The 23,190-nt window shown below is 37.1% G+C and overlaps 1 protein-coding gene across 1 annotated transcript in view; it reads right to left on the reverse strand.

Annotated features, from left to right (window-relative positions):
- The window catches only part of LOC134535249 (angiomotin), a 246,070-nt gene that overhangs the window by 86,151 nt on the left and 136,729 nt on the right, over window positions 1–23,190 (reverse strand). The window lies entirely within an intron of this gene.

Below are 23,190 nucleotides of genomic sequence, written 5' to 3' on the forward strand. Positions count from 1 at the left end.
CTCCTCAGGCCTGGCAACATGGCGGCCTAATGACCCTCTCTCGCGCGCGGCGTGTCAACACGCGGTGTCGCCAACAGCAATTAGCCAACCAGAGCGGGCCGCGATAACACCGCAGCCCGTCGAGGAGGGGTTGTCTGATAGCAGCGGCAAGATGGCCTCCCGCCGCGAGATAACGAGGCTCCTCGCCGCGGTGTTTGCCCGAGGGGGGGGGGGGGGGAGAGCAGCGAGCTTGCGGCGGCATCCGCGACGCAGCGCTAGCGTCGGGTCAGGTTGTCTCCGAGGCTGTGTCAGGGTTCGAGTGCCGGCTGGGTCGAACCAGGATCTGCCACGGGCAGGAAATGTGGCGGACGTCGCCGTGCACACCCATGCATAGAGACCTGCAAAATGCTCGGATTCATTCGATGATAGGCTAGAATTCAAACACATATACCTCTTAGATAATTTTGCTGTTGGCTTACTGTTCATCTGGACGAATCTCAACCAGTTATAAAACCCTCAAGCAAAGAAGGACCGAATCACAGACAAACCAGCTGAGACGACTTACAAGTCGGCAGCCAATGAACTTGCGTTATTTGCCAGAGTGTACAGGAGTATGAGCAGTCTATCCTGAAGGCCATCGAAACCGCGAATTTTGCAGGTCTCTAGCCATGCATTTCCTCGATGCTCCATTCCCATCCAGTCGCCTTTCATGACCCCGACGTAGAGAGGCGTCCAACTCAGTTTATTCCATTCCAGGTTGACGGGGCTTGCAGAGTGACTCAGTGCTCATAGGCGCAAGTCGTTCCTGCTGGCTGGACCAGAGCACACGAGTGTGTCCGTCAGCTGTGGCCACCACTCAGCAGCCCTCAGAGTGTGAACACCACGCGAGCTCTGCAACATTGCAGGACTCAGAGCCACTCAGCGCTCATGCGTGGACATGAGTTGTGCTGGTTGTTGAGTGAGAACCAACGCCTTAGAAACCACTCTCACCGAGTAGTTCACGTATGAGAGCTATGATACAACTGTTCCCTGAACTTATGGGCAGGCCACTGTGTTATGCCTGGAAGCAAACCACTGTGTCATGCCTGGCCTCAAAAACTAAATCATGTAAAAAAAAAGGGGGGGGGGGGGCGAAGAAAAAGGTGGGGCAGTGACTGAACATACTCGGTAATAATGTCTGTCTCCATGATATAAAGCTGTAAAGGATCTCTGCTGGTCTTTATGGCTTGCATGAGATTGAAAGTTTTTTTATTGAACAAGGTCGAAGGTTCCTCTCAGAATATCATCTGCTGTCTACTTCAATGAATTTAATGATAATATATTGCATTCGTTTTCTTTTATTTGTTTTTCATTACTATCTAACTGAAATATAAGCAATTTTTTTTATCGAAATTAGAAATTTTATATTTTTTCTTAAAAAATTTCAACTTATATGTGTTCGAACAAATCTGCAATACGTTCTGAACAAAGAAATAATAAGTTTGGCTTCAGAAGAAACCAAGTTTAATCATGATGATATGTGTATTACTGCTCGAAATTTTGTCTTAATTTGCGAACTATCCACTGCTTACCGAAAAACAGTGGACGTCAGCCGTGTAAAACAGTAAAGGTCATATCGTTATTGCCACGTTTATCGAAGGAGTGCAATTCTTAACAAACAACTAATTTATTCATGTTCGTGTGCTGCGAATCATTCCAAAACTGATTACTGTACAGCATCGAGGATCAGCGAGCGAAAAAACCTGTTCTTAGTCACAGTACGTAAATTCACCAAGTACTTACCTAAACAAATTTTAACAATTGCCAAAAACAGCAGATTTACTTCCAATATTTTTAAGTAATACCACAAAAACTGATTTCAAATAAAAAAAGGGATTTTTCAAAACTTTTTAATAAAGAGATTAATCAGAAGATTTATACTATAATATTGACTTTCATTATAATTATAGAGTAGGCTACCTAATATTGTTTTCCATAGAAAAATTATTAGTCTATGAGTATCAGCATACTCTTTGATTTTATAGTTATATCCATGCTTCTGATGACACAAATTGATTCTGTGGTGCATTTCGAGGAATTTATAAAAAAAATTAAATATGAACTAAAAAATAAAAAAAAACACTCTTTCAATGTTTTATGAACTAAAAAGTAAAGAAATAATCTTTAAATTTAAGTAATTTGTTGAAAAGCGAAAGAATGAACTACAACTCTAGATAAATTAAATGTTTTTAAAAAGATTAAAATAATAAACTGATAAATTAAATAATTAATTTTAATGAAAAAACATGGGGTGCTTGATATCAGTTGTCATAATTTTTTTAACACTAATGTATATTCTTTAGGACAGAGTCACTATGAAAATGAAAGACGAGAGCACCCCACGACTTTTTTCATTTAAATTAATTATTTTGTTTATTACTGGATTATTATTTTAAGCTTATTTAAAAATTACCTTATACAGAGTTGTAATTTAATCTTTCACTTTTGAACAAATTACTTAAATTTTTAAAAATTTTCTATTTTACTTTTTAGTTCATACAACATAAAAGGCATGATTTTTTTTATTTTTTAAAACAAATATTTTTTCTTTACCTAAGCACACATAAACGTGATGTGAAAAAATGATTTTTACCCGAAAGCAAAATCTAAATATTAAAGAATTTTTTTAAACTATGAAAATTGAATATCGATGACCTATACATATATTAACGAAACCAATGAAACTAATAGAGCTTTGATTTGGAGGTAATGTGGTTCACTGCTAAACACGGCTTTGCTTCACGGGTTAAAGACATACCGATGAGTTGTATAATTTAAATTATATAATTAGTCACAAGAAAAGTTATAATAACTAAAATATTATTATCGCTGTTTAAACATGCGTAGGCCTACGGGAAAACAAAAAAATCTATTTTTAGAAATGTGAAGAAGTAGGCCTATCAGTATAGAGAAATTTTTGAACTGCCAGTAATATTTTCCTTAATATTTAACTCCAGTGAGTGAATCAGCAGGATAGGAAATGTGTGTAGCGATTAATTTTAAATTAAGAAGTAATTTAAATTTTGATCCCAAACTAACTACGTATAACATTTACTACCATTCACTTTAACTGGATTTAATAGTGTCCTTTATTTTGGTCTACTATTAAATTAAAAACGTACGAGTTATATACGTATTAATAAAAGCAGCCTACATAATTCGCGAAAAACAAATTCCGTCAATTGACCAATTTATGACTGTTTCATAAGAACCTTCAATTAGTAAACTAACAGTGAATTCAATAGTTCCTTTAATTTTTTTGGGTAATTCGCTCATTAAATAAAATTTATAGAAAATTGAATTGCAATAGTGACCAACAAATCATTTTAGGTAACAATTATTTGTGTATGCCTACATTTTAATAAGTTTTACTTCTTTTACAAGATTACTTACGAGTATAGAAAGAAAAAGGGTTGTTAAAACTGGTTAGGTATAGTACTTTCCTAAACACACTATCATTATCTAAACCTACAAGCTTGCTTGCAAATCTTTGACATGCAAAATCGCACATTACAATCAAAGTAATTATCATTCCTCTAAGTAAATTTTTTGTTTCATTTTAGGAATTCTTTACACACATTAATCATTACATTGATGGTAAGCACTAATTTCAATGACTAAAAGCTAGAAAAAAACCTGGATTTTGTTATACCTACATAATTCTTATTTCTAATTTTTTCAAACATTATTCGAACATTTTTACCAATTATAAAATAACTCGTATATTGACCTTAGTCTTTACTTTAAGTAGGTCTTACGAATGTAGTACAACGGATTGACTACAACATATTATTTTCATTCCTTCCTAAACTCTGTTTGAAGGGATTTTGGGTAGCAGACAAGAACAAGAAGAGAATAAATAGCTATTAGGCCTATATAACCAGTTAGCGGTGATAATAAACAGAAGCTGTTATTCTTAAAATCGATCACCCACGCGTGTATTACAAAACCTGTTTTATGATGATATTATTAATTTATTTTTGTGGTAAGGCATGGCTTTATGCTTCGGACCCCGCGAAAGTATCTATTGTAATTTTTACCATCTGAGAAAAATTGTAACTTTGGTTTTATTAGTATTAAGCTAGGTGTAATGTGTATCATTTTATTTTGGTGTACTTTGCCGGGTTTCACGCTGTGGGCATTGGAAAACATCCCATCAGTACCCACTGAGAGTACCTCAATTGTCTCTTCAGGGACATTTCCTATTCGCATGAACAACTTACGCCGCTATGCCCTACTCAGAAAGGTAAACCTTTGTGTTTTCATTTGTTTAGTCACCAAAGTTGTGCACATGCAAGACATTTTTCTGACTTGAATATTTTTTTTTGAAATTTTGTTGACTTTGAAAAAAATTAATTTCAGGAAGACGACTTTGTAACAGAGCTCGGACCGCGACTTCCAACCTTGTGGCTGCTTCCAGACATCTTGCCGAGATCTTCAAAGGGTTACTCAAGTTGCCCCGTGTCGGATGATGGCGTCGCTTATCACTTAACCGAGGTTCCATCGTCCACCCCCTGATGGCACTCGTGGGAGGCAGACGTGCTACAGGAATAACGAGTTCTCCTCCCAGGACTCGAGGCCCCTCACTCAAGTCTCCGCTGGACCTGACACCAGATGACCCTAGTAGCCGAACCTGGGCCCGCAGAGCCTGAACAAGGCATCTGCTTCGTCAGACTGCACGGCGTATGCTCCATGCAAGGTGGCATGCGTCATTGGCCCAGAGTCATCCAGGTGAGTAGTGAGCCAATAGCAGAGGCAGCACTAAGGTATAACTATTTGTATTTTAGCCAATCACGAATTGAATTCGCGAATTTTTCCGGACTCAAGGCGTGCGGTCTACTAGTCCAGTAATCTTAGTCAAAATCAGGTAAGTATCTGGAAATTTGAGATACCCAGCTATAAACTCGTATAAACTTGTATTTTTACATCATAAAAGTTGTCTCAAAACCTACACATGGTTGGGTGTACGCGACTATTAAAGTCTAAGGTCAAAGGTCACAATAATCGATTTTGTGCACATATTTTGCAGATATCTCGTTTCCTGTGGGTTTTGCGCTTTTTGTATTTATTATCAATATTGTAGAAAATTAAATTACCTACAACTTTTGTTTCAAAAAATGTTTTATACGTTGAATAGTTTTCGAGATAGAGGGCGGAGAGCGCGCGGTTAGAGCATCATTTAAGGTCAACCGGTAGTCCCGGTCAAAAACACGCCATACAAAGTTGATTAATTATTGATAAATACATAAGTATTAATAATTTTCATTAATTATTAACTATACTTGCAGCAAGTGGCACACTCAACAGGCAGGACTGGACCATAGGAGACACCGGGACGGTAGGTGCAGATCAGGCGCAGCTGTTGCCGAGTTGCACGCACAGAAGGGAACAAACACTAGGACCTTCAGTACACGAGCTGAAGCGACTCTCTGCGGACTAGACAACTGTTTCTGTTTCTGTCGAGACGTCGAGGTATTCTCGTCGCGTGGTCTGTTGGATTGCATGCACCACGCGCACAACTTTTCGGCACGTCAATAGAAAAGGTGGACTTTCTTATCGACCCAGATGGCGACCGATTAATCGTTTTGCACTACCTTACGACCCCCTGGTGTGAATATTGTATGAGACGCGGTAATTTAATGAACAGTCACTAAGAAGGTGGTTTAAGTGGTTTTAATGACATTACAAGCCTGAATTTACTGCCACTATATACCTATTACAAATTTAAAAAAAAAAAAAAAATGTTACACAGAAAATTAGCTTTCATAAGTTCACACTTAAATAAAGTATTTCTATGTCGTATAAAAAACTATTTGTTATAGCAAAAAACTTATTTAATGAAAATACTGAAATATGTGGAATATACCGTCTACAGTAGGCTAATGAAAAATTTTCAAGTTACGGATAAAGTTTAAGACACAAAGGATTCATTAGCATGAACTACTTCAACCACCAACAAAACATCAACGCAAGTTCCATTTAAATATTTTACTAAAATATTGGCCTGATTTATAGTTTCATCACGGTCATTAACTTAAAACCTTGAAACTATTAGAACATAGAATATTCATAAGATTAAAATTCTTAAAATTATGTTAAATTAATTTGATGTGTAGTTACTAATAAACCAAAGTAATAATTTTATATTGTCTTTTTTGTTGTAAGTAATAATATTCGGCAGCAATTTTTGGTATTAAAAACAAAAGATCTAATCATAAAAAAAAGTATTTCATAAAATCTAATTTGACTGCAAAGTTTTATTACATAGTATCTATATAAATTATGCTTACAATTTACTATGCAAAATTAATGCGTTTGGCTTTTAAAGAATTTTATAACTTTGAATATATGTCATAAGGAATGTGTTGGCGTTACTGGTGTGAAAAAAAATGGTATTGATTTTAATTCTTTCTTGAATATTTTATTTATTTAACACGTATACTATCCCACTTGGCATTTGTTATTACAGTGAAACTACATCCGTTCCATTGATCTTCATTTGTTCAGAATGTTAATTCACTTTTATATTTTAATGTTGGTTTCGCAGGTGTTTCTTTTAAAACAAACCTGTGAAAGAAGTTATTTCAATTGTTTTAAATAAGACGGCTCACTGAGGGAAATGATATGTCGACTCACGAGAACCGATAGGCATACAAAGACTCGCCATTGTTATTTATGGATCTCGGTCATAGCAATACACCGGCACTTAAACTTTGATATATTTGACTTTATGCTCACTTCAATTTTACGTAATTAAATATTATTTACAAATTTGTTTGGGAAATACTGCAACAAGAATACATAATTTGCTAAGTATGTACTTTACACATAAACGTTACATTGTAAAAATTTTTGAATTATTAATTTTTATATTTGACTCTGATTTCGTAACATCATGAATATTGCATTTAATAATATTGCCAGAAAAGTATTGTATTTGCAATTAAAAACGATGTACCAGAAAAAGGGTTTTAGTAATGTGAGAGGAAATAACTAATATAGCCTATTTATAGCCATTTAGGCATAAATCATACCTAACACATTGTGTATTAGTAAAATGCATAATATTTTAAGAGTTATTAATAGAAAAAGAATGCATGGTATCATCAATACAATTAGACATAAATTAAATTAAAATTTAATTTAGTTACCAAAACCAGAAGAATCAAAAAATTCACTTTGAAAAGCAACTAATTAAATAATGCTGTTCGTTTTGCCTGTACGATTGACCAATAAAACATTTTTCGTTTGAATAAAGAATCCGCAAAATAAATCATTACGTATAAGTGTGTATATTTAAATAGTTCTCTTTACAATGCTTATGTTTAATCACAAAAAAAAAATTAAAATGGCATCAAACAGGTGATATTCATTTATCTCCCAAATTTTAAATTTATTTCATATCCTAGATTCTAATTGATCAATACAATCGTTTCAGTGAAATATAAATTAATTCCATGAATTTTTGACGCGATAACGTCTTATAAATCGATGAACGCCGGCCGGCTGCACGCACGAAAAAGCATGACTCATTGTCACGTTCCGCCTGAGCCGAGCGTGCAAGGACCTGCCAACCACCGTGCGAGAGAAAATCTTCTATAATATCAAAACAGGTTTAAGGCGGGCCTTTTTAAAAGCAGCAATTTAAAAAAAAATTAATTTATTTTTCCAATTTCTTCACTTAAAATTAACAAATTAATAGACATTGATATGATTTCAGTTTATTTCTATAACTAATTGTTCGTGGTTATATTTAAACATATTAAATTAAATTTACAAAAATTGTAAATAATATTTGAAAATTAATAATGTAAGCAATTTTTTCATTAATGTTTTTTATTATGACGTTATCACGTAAAATTATCGTCCGTAAACCGACTTTACAATATTATTATTCATAATATGTATGAGCGATCTAAATAACTAAGAACTAAAATTGACTAGGACACACGTGGTGTTGGCGGTCGGGCGTGTTGTAGTATTTCCCCCGGACCTTGTGGGCCAGTGGGGGCCAGTGGGGGCCAGTGGGGGCCAGTGGGGGCCAGTGGGGGGCAGAGGGGGCTAGTGGTCGGGGGACGCGTCCCGGCTGTTGCTGCTCTCGCTGGCCAGCGGCGGCGGCTGCCCCGCCTCCAGCGCCGGGGGCGAGCCGCCCTCCACCGCCCCCGGCACCAGCCCCTCCTTCATGCGCTTCTTCTGCTTCATGCGGCGGTTCTGGAACCAGATCTTCACCTGCGTCTCGTTCAGCTGCAGAGAGGCGGCGATCTCGATGCGGCGCGCGCGCGTCAGGTACTTGTTGAAGTGGAACTCCTTCTCCAGCTCCGTCAGCTGCTTGTTGGTGAAGTTGGTGCGGCCCGTGGCGCCGCCGCAGGGGCCCCCGCCGCCGGGGGCGGCCAGGCCCGGGGGCAGCCCCGCGCCGCCGCCGTAGCCCGCCGCGCCGCCGCCGCCGTAGTCCACCATCGCCACGGCCGGTCGCGGCGCTGCAACAGGGCGCCCGCTCGCACTCCACGCTCTGCCTGGCTTCAGTTTATGTCATTTTCATTATTTCAATATTTAACCTTTTTCTCTTCTCAAACACGTCAATTACATTTAATATATTAATTAGAACTTCAATTATTATATGACCCCAAAATATAAACAGTTTCATCTAATAATAATTCAATATCGTAAATATATATATAAAAAATACATTAATCTTAAAATGTTATTTTTAATTTAAAATTTTTAAGTTGAAGAATATTTATAAAACTAAGAATAAATTTATGTTTTGATAGTTTTTACACAGAATTAAGATGTATTAATTTTTTTTAAATGTTTTAATCCTTATTTTAGTTAACAATTATTGTTTTAATTTTAAAATGAATTATTTTTATTATGTAATATAAAGTTTAAAAAATTAAAGTCAAAAGGGTTAAACTAATGAAGTAAACACCAATCTTAGTGGATATGCTAAGCTTCAAATGTAAAATGGCTAACTACAGTATATTCAAGGAGTTAACTTCTTTACATTAATGCATTCCCGCTGTTCACAGGCGTATCCACAGTGTAGAGAAACTAAAAAAAATACTTTTTTTTGTATAATAAGTTGTAAGTTAACCCAAGACCTATGCCAGTATCACAAATAGAATGAAGGTTACCGACATAAAAGTCCTATCTTTAATCTGAGCTTAAAAAATAATGCTCCCGTTCCTTCCTCGAAGGATTAATACAACGGGACATAACTTATTAAGATCGTGGGTCGGCAGACAGCGGCTCTTTTGATTGGATGTTACGGCTCTACAACTTACGGCACTGCCGCAGCAAAAAAATAGAATCCCCTTTGGCACAGCCTACAGGCGTAGGTAGATTTAAAATACATATTTCTTCTGGAAATATTTTGGAAACTTCTATAAAATTCTGGAACATTTGGAGAACTTAATGTACCTACATAACACATGTTCTCCAATATGACAAAAGGATAGATTAAATATTTTCTCATTTTCCATGCAACGAAAACAAAATGGATGTTTTTAACTCATTAGCTCAGAACGAATGACATATTATGTCAAATAATTAAATTTTTTTGACCATCAAAATCTATTTTTCATCCTTTGCACTAATAACATGGACGTGTAAAAAATAACTTTGCACCAAGGTTTAAGATAATAAAAAGGTAGTTTAAAATAAATTCGTTCGTGTTTGATACTTATAAAGTTTTGATTTTTTTTTAAAATTTAATCCCCTGTTTTTACGTTAATATATCGTTTCATCAATAATTGTTTCAGCCAAAGTTTTAGATAAATTTTAGGATTCATACAAAAAATTGTAACGCTAGTTGTAAATGATAGTATACTTTCAAACCTTGTTATTAACACCCCATGCAGTAATGATAGGTAAGATAAAATTTTATTATATCAAAAGTTTTAAACAATATTAAAAAAAAGAATGGATTCGATAGCGTACATGTTAGTAAAGTTTTATTTACTGTCTTATTCGAACTCCAGGGTTTTCTTACCACTTGCAATAATTGTTTGTTTTATCAAAAATTGTTTCACACAAAAGTTTTAGATAAAACTTATAATATTAACAAACAAGTTAAACGGATTTTATGGTGTTATAACCTCTTTTTATCCACCCTTTGCAGTGACTGATTGTATCAGAAATATTTTCAGACAAATGTTTTAGGTAATATTTGTAGGGTTTGCAAACAACTTGAACGGAGTTATGGATGTGCCTTATAACGGAGTTATGAATTTATTTGTTCTCCAACCCTTGTTTTATCCACCCTTCACAGTTATGGTTGGTCGTATCAAAAATGTATTAGGATAAAAGTTTGTGTTATTCCCCCTACAAGTTATAATACGTTCAAACGGATTTGATATTTATCATACGATGGGAGTTAAGTCAATTTTTCTGTTTTTTTTTTTTTTTTTTTTAAAGATACCTTCTCCATTTCTACTCTTTTGGTCGGATATTGTCCATTAATGAACTTGAGACCCTGGAGACTAGCAGTCCAGACGATAGAAGTCTCAGCAGTATCTCTGTGACGTGCAGTGACAACTACACGTGGTGACCATGCACCCACGCGAGGCCAGCGGAGAGAGCCGAGCCCGCGGGAAAAGAGCCCTACAGTCCATCGAGCCCCAGTAGACCCGGTGATATGACACCTGTCACCTCGAACACACTTTCAGATGTCTCTGTTGCTGGCAAAAAAAAACTAGCTCAGCTGCAGTGTCGACACCAAACGGACCAAGCGCGCTGATTGAAGCTCCAGAACACATCTAGCCCAGCAGACCGGGTGATAAGACACCTGCTATCTCAATAGCAGTCTCTGTTCTGGTTAGTGTCGAGCCTAGCTGCGGTGAACAGGCAGGCCTACCCACCAGATGTCCGGGGAAACAGCCGAGCCCGCAGATTAGACGCGTAGAGACCATCGAGCGCAGAAGTTTTAATGAAGAAACCTGTCGTATCGAACAGAGTTAAATGTCTCTGCCACGTGCAGTGTCTGCGCACCGGGTCGTTTCCACAACGCCGAAATACCATAACGCCGAATGTCAAAATTGACCACAACGCCGACAGCTAGAAAACTGCTGTGTACCACAACGCCGAAATAACAACTGAATGAATTTGTGTGTGTTTCTTAAATGTACCTTAACGCCGAAATACCACAATCAAACCTAACCTTACCAAACCTAACCTAACCTAGCGTAATATAACCTAACCTAACTTAACCTAGCCTATCCTATCCTAACCTAGCCTAGCCTAACCTAGTCTAACCTAACCTAACCTTTGTGGCAATCCTGCAATGACATTTTTCGGCGTTGTGGTATTTCGGCGTTGTGTTGCGTCCCCCTGCGCACCCGTGTGTGGCCCACGGACACCTCGAGGCCCGTGGATTAGAGTCCCAGAGCCCATCCATCCCAGTGGGCCCAGTGATAACACATGTTATCTGGCTATCTTCGCCTGCTGAGACCAACACGATGTGCACCGTCGGGTAGATAAAGCGATGAGAATCACGTCATCTCGAACATGTGCTCAGATGTCTCTGTTGCAGGTAGTCACAAGCTTAACATGAAATTATCTACGCCAATTGAGGGCCGCCGTGATGCCGAAGCCAATGGATTAGCTTCCCAGACTCCGTCGGGATCAGTTGGCCCAGTAATAAGACACCTCAAGTATCAAACACACTCTTAGATGTCTATGTCGCAGGTAGTGACAAGTTCAGCTCAAGTGTCTGCCTACCCACGTGAGACTCGCGGTGACAACGAAGCCCTTCTATAAGAGCCCCAGTGTCAGGTGTCATTGTACCTGTCATCTCGAACAGCCTCAGATGCCTCTGACAGTTTCTTCATATGCATATTTGGTGACCGAACTCCTGTTCATTGATTTATTCCAAGGGGGGAAAGGATTAAAATTAATAATAAATAATTAATGGGTACGGAATGAAGTTGTGGTCACGAAAATAAAAGAGACAAATGTTGTGTAATGGATGGTTTCAGATTAAAAAAAAGTCGTTCAGTAGTAGAAAAATCTCATTTAAGTAAAGTGTCAAACCCTCTGGGACCATCACCAAATCTACGCGAATCAATATTTTTGCGCTTATAAACAGATCCGTCGGTTAAGGCATTTGCTATTTAATATTTATTTTCCTATTTTTTAAGTAGAAGAGGCGTATTAAAGAGTAAAATTGAAAACATATATAAAATTAGATTCAGGTTTCTAGCTCTGAGAAATTTTTGAACCGCGTTTCGGAATAATATTTATGTTAGGGCCTGAAATTCCATTCATGATCAGCTATAAAAAAACATTTTTTGTTGATTCCGAAAGTACGCATAGTAAACGATATTTTTTCCTTTTGTGTAACTGTGCAAGTCAGTAATCCTTCCACTTCAATAACTTCTTATCAATTCCTTTAGCAAGTGATTGTGGCCATGTACAATTCGCCAACTGAGGTGTCACAGGGCTAAATATTCCACGCTGCGCTGAAACAACGCAGCCATTGCAACTGACAGTCTTCAAGCTCTACAATATCAACGAGAATCTTAATTATTAGATTATAAGTTTACCAATAATATTTAATTTGTAGTTTTATTTCATTTGATGCGCATATGAATAGTGGACACATTAACACCAGTTACACATTGTGATGTAAGCTAATTGCAGTCAATCTGTGTTGAATTAGATTTTATAACTATCAATGAACAGCTTTTACGAATAGAGCATGTCAATTTTCGGATCGTGATCAATTACACATCTAGAAGGCTGTGATAATATTAAATCTGGTGTTAAAAGCTTCCTTGTAGGGTGTGACCTAGAAAGACAAGCTACAACTATGACACAGACGCCCTGGCTACCCACACACAGTGCGGTACTGGGAGTCAGCAAGTGTGTGTGTGTGTGTGAGTGAGTGACTGATTGTTTCCTCGGTGAGACGAGATGATTTAGTATGAGGACCTCATCATAGCGCAAAATTATGTAATTACCAGAGATACCTTATTAAAACATTCAAATCAAGCCGACTAAATAAAAAAGTATTTGTTCTGTAATATTTATAACATAGGCGTACAGATTACTAGCTCGTTTTATTTACCATATTGCAACTGATTTCTTGCGAAAATTTAGCTGGAAACGCTGGCGTGTATCCAGTTTTAAGTAAATATCTAGGAGTCTTTCACAAACTTTGTATTTCTTGACAGAGATTTGTCAGTGCTGTGACAGTGCTCGTTGATGTGCTTCGTGCTTGCCAACCATAATCGAAATGTCAAAAAAATCATTAGGTGCTTGTTTCAACACCGACTAGCTTCAATGATGAAAGCCACGCGCATATACGAACAAAGGAGACAACGTCGTTGATCTCAGGGTAAATATTTTTTTTTCCCGAAAAGATTCTTCTTTCCCAAAAGTTGATCATTTGTTAAAGTTTATTTATATAGCCCAGTAGTTCTACACGTTGTTATTATTTCCTTCTTTTTATTAGTGTGTGTGTATCTCCGAGTGTTTAGAAAGTGGCCCGCATGACGCGAGGAGAGTCACTCCAGGCGACAGTCGGACGTGACGGCTGTCAACCAGAGCTTTCACAATTCCAGGAGCGTGTCGTGTGTCAGAGAGATACAGAGTGAGAGGCATCTGGTGTCGACATCGCTTCCTAACGAAGGTTTGTGTGACGCGTTTCTGTTCGGCTGGGTCGCGATGTAGGCCCACACTTTGTGCACGTTACCAATCCGTCGGTAAGCACCTGTTCGATGACTATTATGGCAGGGGTGCCCACAAGGGGGGGTAACGACGCAGACTGCGTCATTAAAATTTCAGGGGGGGGGGGTGGTTAAAAGACGAGAAAAATGTATATATTATTTACATAATTATAGCTTCTAATGTGAAAATACGTTTCTGGTGCTTTGATAATTGAAAGGGATCTTGTAAATCAAATTGGCAACCCCGCACTTTCCTCAACAAAAGCATTTTGGCATCTGTCGGTTCAGGATGGAAATATTACCTGATATGACCAAAATTATTATTATTAGAAAATCAGTTTTAATTAATGCAAAATGTGATGAAATATAACACTAAAAAAGTATAATATTATAAAATAATTGAGTAAATCATTGAGAAAATGGCATAAAAAATTCCGTGGGGGGGGGGCATCATTAGGTTAGGGGGGGGGGGGGTCAGTCATAGTGTTTGGGGGGGGGGGGGCACCTCTGATTATGGCGTACCTTCACTGAAACAAATATGTTTGCCACGATTCCGCATATAAATGATCAAATTAACTGAATTATACCGTGTCTTACGATTAGAATTAAATCAATATCTCGCCAAATGGAACCATAAGGTCAATGAAGGAAAGCTTTGTTTGCTATAACAAAGTATTTTATCACCTAACTCAGCATCAAATAAGATTCTGAGCTAAAAATAATTATGATGTCTAAAAAGTGGCAAATTCGCTCCACTGCGATTCGCGCATGCGCGCTTATGTAGTTTCCTGCTGTAAAAACTTAGTGGGTGACTGTATCGTCCTGAATTTAAGGTTTCTTAAACAGATCTCAATACATCGGCGAGTGTCACAGCGAGGCTTTGGATAAGTCATGGCTAGGTAACTTGGTGTGTAGTGGCCGCACCTTAGCTATGTAAGTTGATCCTTGTCATTTTTGCTTCCAAAATTAATTTCCGGCCGCCTCCGTCAAATTTTTGTTCGCATTAACTTGCGAGTCTGGCAGCGTGCTGTTGTTATTGCTATGATGTTCCCCGAAGTTCCTCCTCGAAACATGCAAGAAACTTAGTATATTTAGTAGGTGTTCTTCACCTGCTTTTCTTGTAATGTTCATCATCTACTTAAATATTTGTGAATATTTCTGTGTTTAACGCAAATCTTCAGGAGGACTTGAAAATATCCATCATGTTTGTGACAGTTCACCGTGAGTACTCTGGCGGACTGCATAATTTTTTTTTAAATATTGTCGCCCTTAAATTGTTGACGTTTACACTTTGCATTCTACTGAATCATTTTTGATTGTTTTTCTTGTAATCTCTCAGTTGATATTTAGTATGTAACTCTAAATTGTTCTTTGGTGGTTTTGCCATTTTTACTTTACCTCTAAGTTTTCTTTGCGTGTGTTAGATTTTGAACACGCTTTTGTACAGCTGTTGTGTCTAACTGGCTGCCTTGTGGTCTCGCGGTCTTCCTGATCCTGTGGTTTTCGTGCTCACTCTTGTTTGCTATCACCCCAGTGACCTTGTAATTATAACACTATATGGCTTTAACTTATTGTTCTCCAGTCACTTAACATAATAAGCCTTGTGCATATTGAAGATTATTTCAGTATTTTAAGTTGCCCAAAAATGTTGCTTGCCGCCTTGCGGTCTTGTGATTTGATGAGCATTATTTGGAATAAATCTCTGTTGTTGTCTTTGAAAACAATATGTTTTCTCAAAATCAAATAATTTTTAACATTTATATACTTACTCCTCTAGCGTCTCTGTACCATAACATATTTTTCTTTCTACGCTTTCATTTTATGGGCTATACTCGTTAGCGAGACTTGAACTGTACTGTCAGCGAGTGCACGACTCTACGCATCATACTGGGTTGCGGAAGAGTGGTGCTGGTGGTAGCTATGGAAAACTATAGACACAACGGCGCGGTTCTAGCTCAAATCAAGAAATTATCAACTTGACATTGGCAGGAAAAGCATGCAATTATGGTACATTGTTAGAAAGCGATAAACAGTTTAGTGAAAAACTTTGAGTAAAATACAAAAAATTTAAATCAATGAGACGTTTCACAGTCAGTTTCCCCTCTATTATTCATTTTAAGTAAAACAATATTTTTTTATGTTAAGAATTTTATTTTAGGATGTTGTAACGTATTTGTCCAAGTTTGTTCATATCTATTGCAGGTTACTGCTTACCTCTGGATATTATTGAATAAAAAGGTAGACTGGCACTGTGAACATGAACAAGTGGCTGCATTCCAAAAGCTTAAGGATTTCTTATGTAGCAGTCCAGTTCTAAAGTATTAATTATGATGTGCATAAAACTGTCACTTTGTCAGTGGATTCCGGGAGGCAGCTGCCATCTTGGATGAACTTGCCCTTGACGTCAAAATTCCATGTTTACCCCAAAAACACCTTCAAGTCCTCATTACGCCCTAAAATTTCCGTATTTCGAGAGAAAATGTCCCATTTTAAGGGACAATTTCCCTTTCCGTTCTCCAATCACCCAGAAGTCTTGAAACCTCCTATTTACGGCGTAGTGATCTCCACACTAGCATTCTTGTGGGGTATATGTTTAACATGTAAATCCATCCATATATCTGCCAATTATAATATGGACTAATGGGAAAGTATACGTCCCGGCCAGGGTTGCCCCCATTGAGAGACATCGTTCTGGCAACTCCGATCATCGGCGGCTCTTCTTGCCACTGTTGTCTCGGTCTGACTGGTACAGCTCCTAACAATTTCTGCACGCGCGTCTTCACTTTCCCTACCGTGATTTATGCTCAAAGGGCCCATTATACCATTTACTATGGAACTTGCAGTAAGCAGGTCTCCTTTGCTGCTGTTCCTCTAACCTACAGTTATGACCCTGGCTGGCGCATCTTCAACGAGTAACGTTCACGTTGGCTGGTTGATGGTCGTGTCGGTTGTCTTTGCGGTTGTGCTAATGCTATGCACGATAGAGTGGACCCATTTATTGTTGAGCAGGCTTTCGCGTTTCTTCTCTGGTTTTGGCATTCTTGCTGAGTCACTCCATTATGTCAAACGAGAACAATTATTCTCGGAAATTCATTAGGTTTCTTAAGTATAAATCGGTGAAATTGACTCGATACTTGCATACAGGATCATCGCTGGAAACAAATATTTGGTGAGGAATGCAGAAGAGAGCTGGGGACCATATGACACTGCGGGCTTAAGCAGCATTTTTGGGTTAAAATAGAACAGCTCATTCACCAATTAAATTGGCAAGAACATATGCCATAATGAATTCTGTTAACATATTTATGAGGTTATGAAATATCACGGCCTTTGGTATACATGATACTTTAAAAACATACAATGCCTAATATATAGAGTCAAGCACCTTCATTAAAATAAATTTTCTGCCAAATTACAGGGTTATATTTTATAATTTTAACAAAAATCCAGCAAAGTAGCATAGAACACAATGGTTGAACATTGAAAATTGATTCATAAGTAGGTACCTAGGTTTGGAGTTTCGGTCCAACATTTGAGATTTATTTTTTCTGTAGTGTCCCGAAATTTTTCCTGAAAAAAAAAAACTGTAACTTTTCTTCCTAACAGGCTTGGGTCTATTCCTCCTTCAGCGCAACAGGTTTTAGCTGTGAGGGTCCATCTCTGAACATCTCACTGTCTACGAGGCGTTAGGCCCAATGGAGCTCCATTATTTCAAAAACAAACACATACTCGCGTGACATGTTCATACGATTTGGTTTTTTACCTTTACATGGGCCAATCGTATTTCTACGACATACCAAAGCGTGGAGGACAAGTATTGGTCCACGTGACCATCAGTATTGACTAGAAAAATTCCGCGGATTCATCCCACGATCTAGTCCAAAGTGCAAATGCCTTTACTTCTCTGCTGCTTTTGAGACTGGTCCTTGGTTTGTCTGAAGGGTTGTGCCCAGTGAAAGTCACTAAACAAAAACAATTTAAAGCCCTAGTCAAAACAGGCATCACGTCACACAAAGTCGTCAATTTAAGGACAAGTAATCCTCCCAAGACGACTGTGTAGTCTATCATGGAGACAGCTGGACCCCAAGAAGTCACGGGGAAAATGGCGAAGGACGACGGAGTCCCCGCGGCTGGCACACACGTGACCCTCGCGGAAAGACAGATCGCCGAGCCTCCCTCCTCGCCCGCCATCTGTCTTGGTCGGCGCTGATTAGGCGCGCGCCGTCACCTAATTGTGCCCGCGTGACGAATGGGGAATCAGCGGCGGCGGCGGACCTCTCGCTGCGGAGGACGCATCGATAACAATTAGGCCCGCGTCGACGTGCGTGCTGCGTGCGTGGGAGCAGGCGGACTCTGAGGGTTCCCCAGCCCGGTGCGGAGTCGACGTGGTGAGCGACGACACAGCTCCGGTGCTAGCCTGGACAGCTAGCAGGCCTCCACCGGACCACGGGTTCACTGGGTCCCAGTGTGATGTGGGAGGTCGGGGAAGGCACCAGCAGTGCTGAGGACACAGCCAACTGTCTGGTCAGTTGAGTGTGGTAGAGGGGCTGAGGCGGTGACTCCCCAGCCGCTGGTCATTGCCCAAGCCCTAATACCCTCCCGATCTAACAACAGGGATTGATCACTAACAGTTCTGTTTTAAATAAGCTCTGGAATGTATTAAAACGGATCTGGAATGTTACTCCCACCCTACCCTGATAGGGCGCACATGTGGGAGGGGAATGTGAGAACAATCTGCGTGGCCGCCTTCGGCGCTGCAGTCGTTCATCAGCACACCTTCGACCCTGAGGTCGAGCAGGTTTACCAACCTCACAGGTGCATGGCCACCACCACGCGCGCTAGAAGCGAAACTTCACAGACTGGTTGCAGTTCCATGCAATCTCACTAACGGCGCTGCAGACAGCATTGCTGCTTCCATCTGCGTTTCGGCAAGTAACCTGGCAGCTAAGATATCCTTAATAAATTCGCGATTCGAGAGGATATTTTTGAATTATCTAATTCTAAAATCACGTCTACAGACGTGCTAAGAATCTTCAGTATAGTGTGTGCAACGCAACTGTGCAATTGACGTATTTGCAGCCACAAGTCCTCGCCATACCCAATCTCGGTGTCGTCCTGAAAGTACAAGTGGAACAAGCATGCCGCTTAATAGGCATGCAGTTACGCCACTCACTTACTGTGGTTTAACTTTTCGCTGATTTTCGTGACGCTCTAATGAAGTCATTGTTTCGACTAACCCTATCAACTGTAAAATTGTTTAGCTCCAAAAAAATTTGGGAAATATTTTGCTTCTGGGTTGAGGCCTAGTGTTTTGAAATTATGATGTGCTCAACGTTAGTTAAGAAATATCATTTTTTTTTTAATTAAACTCAAAATCGATTGATGTTTTAAGGATGGAGGCAACAAGAAATTTTGAAAAACCGAGCACGCCATTATTTTCACGAACGTGGCCTCATTCATGTAGCCAAGAAGTTGTTGCTTTCTCTGACTTGGAAGGCCTACGATCTTAAAACCTATATTACAAGTTAACAGCGATCGGGCACCAGACCAAAAAATTTAAGCCAATTCAGACTTCATGAAATTTACTTTGTCACAGTAACTAACTGCAATAACTATTTTCAATATTTATTTTAACAACTACTACACTGTAAAACAATTGTGTAATTTTACACCAAATGTATGTGACAGCGATGTCTTCACCATTGTTGTGGTAATTTTACACATAGTAGTGTTGATGTATTTCTACTCTTGTTTTAAAGTAAAGTATACTTTGTTAAGTGTAAATATGTCATAGCTGTTTGAGTATTTTTACTTTGTGTCAGAGAATAATTACATTTCTACATCGTTGAGAAAATTTACATTATAATGAATATGTAGATTTGTAATTTTTCAGAAATATTTAATTACTGTAGCTTATGGCTGTTAATGAACAATATATAATTTCAAGCGATTATTAATTTTATCGCAATTAATTTTTTTAACACTCCTAACCACCTGAGTGAGTTAGGAGTATTGAACTCACGATACTTTGGTCTTTTGTCTACCGGCTTAACCACTTAACCATTATCCATACTAATAAACCTTGAAATAATGGGAATACCACTTTCGTAACTCAATGTAAATTAAAATGGGTTTTGTCAGTATGAATTGCAAAATACAATACTTTTTTGTAGTTCCTTGGTCACAATAAATTTTCTGTGACAAATATTTTGCACGTTTACAATGACGTTCACAACGGTAAAGGTTTTTTATACTTTTTAATAACATTATAATAAAACTATGTTAAATAATGAAGTTAAATCAGCTCAATAAGGTTAAGGTTTATTTACAGGAAGTATATGAAGACTGATTTAAGCCGTTTAAGCAAAAACAAATTTACAAACACATACTTAGTGTTTAAATAAGTGTTTTAAAATGTGCCATGTTAACATTTCAGTAATTCTATAGAAGTATTACTTCTTACGTGTAGGGATGCTTTATATTATTCATTTTAATAATATAGGCAGTATTTTAATAAAATTACTTGTCGACAACCAAAAATATAGCCGTTATCTATTGGGATGCAACTTATAGTTTGAAAAATTTCTGAAAGATTGCCCCACGTTCGTAATACTTTAGAGAACCAACAAAATTTAAAAAAATCTTTGTCACCGTGTTCGTCCCAGTACAATTTTCCCGGCTGATAAAATATAGGTATTTTTAAAGTTGCTATGTTACATTTTTTTTCTTAAAATAAATAATTTTTGAATACATTTATCACGCTCAAACTTATTTTAAGAATCATACGTTAAATGTTTACAAATCACTGACGAGTTCTGAAAGACTGGCTCACTTCCTTGTGACATAGCCAGGCCATGCGATTGGCTGAGTAGCTTCTTTTGGGCGGGTACAGTTGCTCTTAAGGCAATTTTTTTGAAGAAAGTGTGATTCAGAAGATTTTTCCTTTAAGTTGCCTGACTAAACTTGGATCCTGGAAAACAAACGTTCGAACGGACAATGGTGAATTAAACCGCATGATTCTAATTATGTTCTTATAACTTTTTCAAAACGTATTATATACTACCAGTTTAAAATACTCTCCCTAATATTTTGCTACAATAAATAAAAATCATTTAGTTTGCTAATACGCAAGACAACAGTTTTATTTAAATATAATTACTTTATAACATTTTTCATTTCGCCTAGGGTAACATTTTTTCATCTAAGGCAGACTTGATATGTTCAAAGTACTTTACAATTTCTTTGAACTTCTTATCAGACATTGAAGCTCCCAGATAATGACAGATTGAACACTGGTCCATATCATTAAAACATTTATTTACTGGAAATATTGGTAGTAAAAAATTGTGTTTATAAACTCTTTCAAGTGCATTTATATATGTGAGGAGATGTTACCGTATGTATAATTTATTTGAATTATACATTATTTAATTATTTTATTATTATTTCATAAATACATAATTAAAATTAACAAATTAGAAAGAAAAAACATTCATCATTTCAATTATCATTAAAATATATTTAGTTATTTTAATAAATTAAAAATTAAATTTATATACGTGTTTAAATTAATATTGAATACTAGTATTTATTTAATTTTTAAATTTGATTGAATTTATACTGTACAGCCATAATTATTATATCACTCCAGTACTTAATTATTTTACTTCAATTAAACATTTGAACGCAAAAATTATAGTTAGTTTTTTTAGTATGCCAAGTTAGTATAAATGCTAACACACGTACATAAGTAGCCTACCTACACGTACCCATTTTTTTCAATATAATAAAACGTGTAGTGTGCGGTAATTCAAACAATATTATAAGTGTGTATTGGAGTGTATATCTATATTTTGGTATTGCATTTGTTATCGAGTATTTTAAATGTGGAACTAATTTTTGAATAATTAAAATTATCTAAAAATCTAAAATGGCTGGGCTCGAGCGAAAGTGGGTATGTAAGTGCAGAAGTGGGCGCTGGAATCCACGAGTTCTAGGCGTGTGAAGTCAGCGAGTAGCCGAGGCGATTGATGGTTTCAGGCGGAAAGAGGGAGGGGGGTTGCATGACCACTACGGGGGATTATACCATACTTTACAATTAGCGGGAGAACAGATTCAATGCAAATTATGTGGATTCCAGGCCATGTTGGTATTCGTGGCAACGAAACTGTTGAAAGAACTAACAAAAATTGGTGATTTGGAATGGGCGAATAACCCAGTTTACGTCATATAACTGTGTAATCCCTGTAATTAGGAACCAAATATCTCAGTGATGGGAATCAATGTGGATAAATTATGCCAAATATAAATATATAACTAGATATGGTACCCGTCATTTACAAACTAGATTTAAATACTTCGCAAAACGTTATGATGCACTCAGTTCTCTATATATCAGTAAGCAAATAACGGACACCCACTATATAATTACTATATAGTATTTAAAAAATATTTGATTTTCCATGTTAGTCATATTTAAAATTAAATTCAAACTAAATAATAATGCAAACAATGTTAAATTTCAGACAAAGCCAGAATAGGTAAAATAAATTTATAAATTAATTAATACTCGCGTCTCACACGCACACTATTGCGGACGATGTCATTTTATGTTATATTTATAAATTAATTGCAATTGCTTTTTGATAAGAAACCGTGGTTTAAACGGAATTGCAAGTAACTAATATTTTAATTACATTTATTCTGCTAATTTACCAAATTCAGTCAATAGTAAAAACATTATTAAATATAATAAAAACAAACATACCTAACTTCACACAATAATAGGATCTAGGGTGTGTCAATTCGGTGCATCCCATATCTTAAATACCACTAAATAAACTACAGATATATAACTACATAGTTTATATTTATAAGACAGAAACTTATCCCAATTACATTTACGTACCTGTCAAAAATTGATAAACAAGACACATTACGTAACTATCTGTGTTTCTAAATGAAACTCATATACTCTTCACTGTTAGTAGATTCGGTAATGTAATTACTTCCTTTAAAAATTACCATCCCCAATTTTAACCCCCATAAGCATATATTTTCAAAAAAATATTAAGGATAATTTTTAAATTTAGGTGTGTTTGAAATTGATACTACATATTTAAACACAAGCTTTCTTCATTAGCGAATACCTATACCTACTTTTATTATAAAAACTCTCCACAGCCCGTTGATTCCCTTAAGTGTGGAGTTTCAGGAAGTGTTAAAGAGCAGTTGATAATTATTATGTGTTTTATTAAAATCATTAATGTTAGCTCCAGAATTATTAACTTCTAAAATATGATTTCTAAATAAAATCAAAACCCAAGTATTTTGTCATTGCCATTGCAGTACAATTAGAAAATAATAATTAAAATGATATAAGGGGCATATGAGGTTTCTATTTATGTATGTAACTCGTTTTGAGTTTCTCAACTATCACTTCAATGAATTGGGTTATTATAAAAAAAATTATTCAGAATTAAACATACCCTATTTTCTATTTTTC

Source organism: Bacillus rossius, chromosome 8 (assembly GCF_032445375.1).
Source record: "Bacillus rossius redtenbacheri isolate Brsri chromosome 8, Brsri_v3, whole genome shotgun sequence".
NCBI classification, from domain to species: Eukaryota; Metazoa; Arthropoda; class Insecta; order Phasmatodea; family Bacillidae; genus Bacillus; species Bacillus rossius.